Consider the following 4,610-nt stretch of genomic DNA (forward strand, 5'->3'; position numbering starts at 1 on the left):
TATAAAAAAGGATAATATAACCTGGCCCCGAGTTTAGTCTAGTTTTGTCAGTCAAAATGCCCCTTGCTGCTACGCATAGTTTTGCACTTTAGTTGCAGTGCAGCCAGCGTGTTGTTTTCCCCTTGCCCGGTGTTTTTTGAGGTCAATGTTTGCATGACAGAATTTAAATTAATGTGACTGTGTGAAACAATAATTGTGCTTCTCTATGGTCTTTTTGCTGCCTTGTTTCGACCCCGTGACGGTGGTGGAAAGGCATCAGGAAACAAACAAGTGTTGTTATCGCGTGTCTTTTATTGTGTGGCGGGTGTGAAGACAGGAGAACATAAAGTGTGCGTATTAGTGACAGTCTTGTGACAGCCGTGCTTGTTTCGCATGCTCTTTGTGTAGTACTCGGATGCTTATAGTGTCAGCAGCTTGATCTCGGATTACGGACCTGTTGGGGTAAGGTGTTGTGTGTGTGGTGTGTGTTTGTGTGTGTGTGTGTGCGTGTGTGTGTGTGCGTGCGTGCGTGCGTGAGTATCTGTGTGTGTGTTGGTGTGGGTGTGTGTCAGTGTGTGTGTGTGTGTGTGTGTGTGCGTGTGCATGTGGTGTGTGTGCTGTGTGTGCTAATCTGTCTTTATGTTTGTCTGTAGATCTTGTGTGCTCAATCGATGCACATATGTTTTGGTATGTGCATATGTGTGTGTGTGTGTGTGTGTGTGTGTGCGTGTGTGTGTGCGCGTGCGCGTGTGCGTGCGTGTGCTTGTATATGTGCACGCTTGTATATGTGCACGCTTGTATATGTGCACGCACATGGCGTGTGTGTATGTGTGTGTATGTGTGTGTGTGTGTGTGTGTGTGCTTATCTGTCTGTCTGTCTGTAATTCTGTCTCTCTCTAGCTCTCTTTCTCTGTTTCACTATCATTATCTCACCCCCCCCCCCCCCTTCCCCCCCTCTCTTCTCAGCCCCTCTCCCTCCCTCCCTCTCTCTCTCTCTCCTCACCCCTCTCTCCCTCTCTCTCTCCCTCTCCTCCTCTCTCCTCTCTCTCTCTCCCTCCCTCCTCTCTATCTCTCCTCCTCTCCTCTCTCTTTTCTCTCTCCCCTCTCTCTCTCTCTCTCTCTCTCTCTCTCTCCTCTCTCTCTCTCTCTCTCTCTCTCCTCTCTCTCTCTCTCTCTCTCCCTCTCTCCCTCTCTCTCTCTCTCTCTCTCTCTCTCTCTCTCTCTCTCTCTCTCTCTCTCTCTCTCTCTCTCTCTCTCTCTCTCTCTCTCTCTCTCTCTCTCTCTCTCTCTCAAGCTTTCACTTTGACTTTCGAAAGTGTGCAACGACGTCCTGTTGAAATGATGGATCTCCCCCTAGAATTCCTCCCATTATCTGCTCTGTAATCGGTTTGGTCGTGACAAAGTAGGGATCGGTGCATGGCCGGAGGCCGTAGCATGACGCCCACAAAGCGTGTTGGGTTCTAAATCATCGGGCCATAAAATAATCTACATCTGATCTAATTTACTGGCCCAGTCCAATATTTAAGGTCCAAGACTTCGCCTTACGAGGTTTTGGCCTAGAGATCCCTGTTCATTAATACAAGCAACTTCAAGGAACCGCATTGCCAAGTACAGTTTCCCTTTCCCCAAAGAGAGCTTGTTGATTAAAAAACTCGCCACCAACATGCATACAAATTGAAGTCCAGTGTAGAAGTACAAAATGTGAGCTTACGACATATTGACCTAGAAACACACACAACTTTGCAGAAGCTGATGACTAAATTTAGCTTCCCTTTTCTTAAACACGGTTCGTAGATTAAAGAGATTCGCCACCATAAATGCATACTATTCAAGTATCTGAGGTGCATTATGTGGTATTACGAGGCTTTGGCCTGAAAATCAAAGTAACTTTGCGGAAACCGACTACTAACTCTCGATTTTCCCTTTCGCCTTTTCTAAGCACAGCTGATAAATTAGAAGGACTCGATCGCAACCAAAATGCGTATGTTCAAGTTCGATGTAAAGGTGAAGAATGTCATCTCAAAAAGCTTTGCCCTAAAAATGTTCGCAACTTCAAGGAAGTCGATCACTAACTTCAGTTTTCCTTTTCTCAAACACATTTGCCAGATTAAAAGTACATGCCATCGACATGCATTTTTTCTCTAGAATGTTGGAGTGAGTACAAAATATGGTCTCACAGGGATTTTAATATTAAATGAACGCGACTTTGAGGAACCGATTACATAGTCAAAGTTTCCTGTTTCCTTTATTTTTTATAAACAACTGTTCGCCACCGGTAATGCGTAATGAAAAAGGTGCTTCTAGTAGGTAGGTCCGCTAATTTTGTTTTAACCTACTTCAAGTATGTACTTTTTTTTTGCCAGCGTGTAGTTAGCGTACCAACTAAGAAGGTTGCAAAAAATTCAAGGCTGAATGACAAAAAGTTTCAGAGATATGGACGTCCACAGTTTCCATTATTTGTCGTTTTTGGCTTTTCACGGATGTTTTCTTCCCTCGAAGTTTCACACGTTTTGTGTTGCTTGAAACAGTTTTCATTATACCTTTGACAATAATATGTCATGTTCGTTTGTATGTATATTTTTGTTTGTTTGTTTAGTCTGTTAATCGTTTGCTTGTTTGTCGTTTGTTTTTATTACTTCTTTAATTGATATTCCAACAATTTTAAAACGTATTATCATTAGATTAAACCCTCCCATGGGCGAGGGCTGGATGTAAAAAAGCACCTGTTTGCTTATGCCATTACCCTCGTAAATAAAGAATTTGTCATTGTCATTGTCATTGTCTCTCTCTCTTTTTCTCTCTCTCTCTCTCTCTCTCTCTCTCTCTCTCTCTCTCTCTCTCTCTCTCTCTTTCTCTCTCTCTCTTTCACAAAGACAACCATGGCGAAAAAGGGAGTGTTCGAAATCGTTAGATTACTGAACAGACTTGGCTGCCATTCGGCAAAGGTGTTTTTCAAACTGTTTGACGCACGGATCGCTCCTATGCTCTTGTATGGTTCAGAGCTATGGGGATATGGAAAGTATGACTCTGTGGAAAGGGTCCACCTGTTTGCGTGTAAAAAGTTTCTGAAAGTGACAATTCGAACTCCAAACAACATTGTGTATGGTGAATTGGGAAGACATCCGCTGTATATTAACTCTGCAGTCAGATGTGTGAAATACTGGTTTACACTGCTGAAGCAACCTGATTCAAGATATTCCAAGATTGCATATAAAGCTTTATGTAATTTGGCATCGAAGGGCCACACAAATTGGGTCTCACATGTGCAGAGTCTTTTATGTTGTAATGGTTTTGCTGCTGTGTGGATGTACGGAACGGTTGGGAATGAGAAGTGTTTCTTACAAGAGTTTAAAAGACGTTTACAAGATTGTTTTTGTCAAGAATGGTTCTCCTTTTTAGAATGCAGTGAACGTTTTGACATTTATAATTGTTACAAAACATGCTTGGAAAAAGAGAAATACATTGAATTAATCGAAGATATTAAGTACAGAGTTGCTCTTACTCGTTTCCGCGCAGGAGTATCCGAAATCAACGCTCACAAGTTTCGGTACGCACCAAACCAAACGACAAGAAACTGTCCTCTCTGTACAGCTGATAAAGAAGATGAACACCATGTTGTATTTTTATGTCCTTTTTATCAAGACCTTCGAGCAAAGTATTTGAAAATCTCGAACTCTAAGACGCTGCAACAACAACTTGTGTATTTCTGTGGCAATAATGAGGAAAATGTGATGAACAGCTTCAGCAGATTTGTGTTCTTCATGCTGCAGAAGAGACGAACCCTTATAAATGAGGTTCAGTGATATGTCATCAGGGTTTTAATGTATTTGTTGAATTTTATGCGTGACTATAATTTATAACTGTGCAGATACTATTGCTGTTATTTTAACCACTATTGTAAGGGGCTGTGGCCTTAGACAATTAAAGATTTGTTCTTGTTCTTGTTCTCTCTCTCTCTCTCTCTCTCTCTCTCTCTCTCTCTCTCTCTCTCTCTCTCTCTCTCTCTCTCTCTCTCTCTCTCTCAATCTCACCAATTAAAATACAGTAGATACTTCAACACATCTGCAACCAATAAAGCGAACACAGCTGAAAAATGCTCGGCAGATATATACCGAAACATCCACCAATCCGCAATAGTACCTGTAGGCGACAAGCTTGGTTTGCTTTGCAGCCGTCACAAAAGCTACAAAAGGAGCAGGTTGCGTATTAAATGTATAACCTTGCCCGCTCGTGAAGGTGAGTGTATAAACACCGGTCTTCACATTCATTGTTGTAACTCGCTTTGTCTCTTGTTTCCATATATATATCATTCTTTTCGCCGGATGAATTTTTCTTTCATGATACCTCAAGCTTTTTTATGTTTTTTTTTATGTCGTTGACATGTTGTCATGTTTCGCAACCCACTGAAAAGGTGCGCGTTTCTATTCTTTTTTTTTCTTCTTCTTGTTCTTCTTATTCTTCTTCTTCTTCTTGTTCTTCTTGTTCTTCTTGTTCTTCTTGTTCTTCTTCTTCTTGTTGTTGTTGTTCTTCTTCTTCTTCTTCTTCTTCTTCTTCTTGATCTTTTTCTTCTTCTTTTCTTCTTCTTCTTTTCTTTTTATTCTTGTTCTTCTTGTTCTTGTTCTTCTTGTTCT

The 4,610-nt window shown here is 41.5% G+C and overlaps 1 protein-coding gene across 1 annotated transcript in view; it reads left to right on the top strand.

Annotated features, from left to right (window-relative positions):
* Positions 1–251: 251 nt before the first annotated feature.
* Positions 252–4,610, top strand: part of LOC138959700 (RYamide receptor-like) — a 165,578-nt gene continuing 161,219 nt past the window's right edge. Inside the window, exon 1 of the mRNA XM_070331292.1 lies at positions 252–441. The gene's annotated coding sequence lies outside the window, so the exon portion shown is untranslated. The remainder of the gene's footprint in view (positions 442–4,610) is intronic.

This window comes from Littorina saxatilis, linkage group LG2 (assembly GCF_037325665.1).
Source record: "Littorina saxatilis isolate snail1 linkage group LG2, US_GU_Lsax_2.0, whole genome shotgun sequence".
NCBI classification, from domain to species: domain Eukaryota; kingdom Metazoa; phylum Mollusca; class Gastropoda; order Littorinimorpha; family Littorinidae; genus Littorina; species Littorina saxatilis.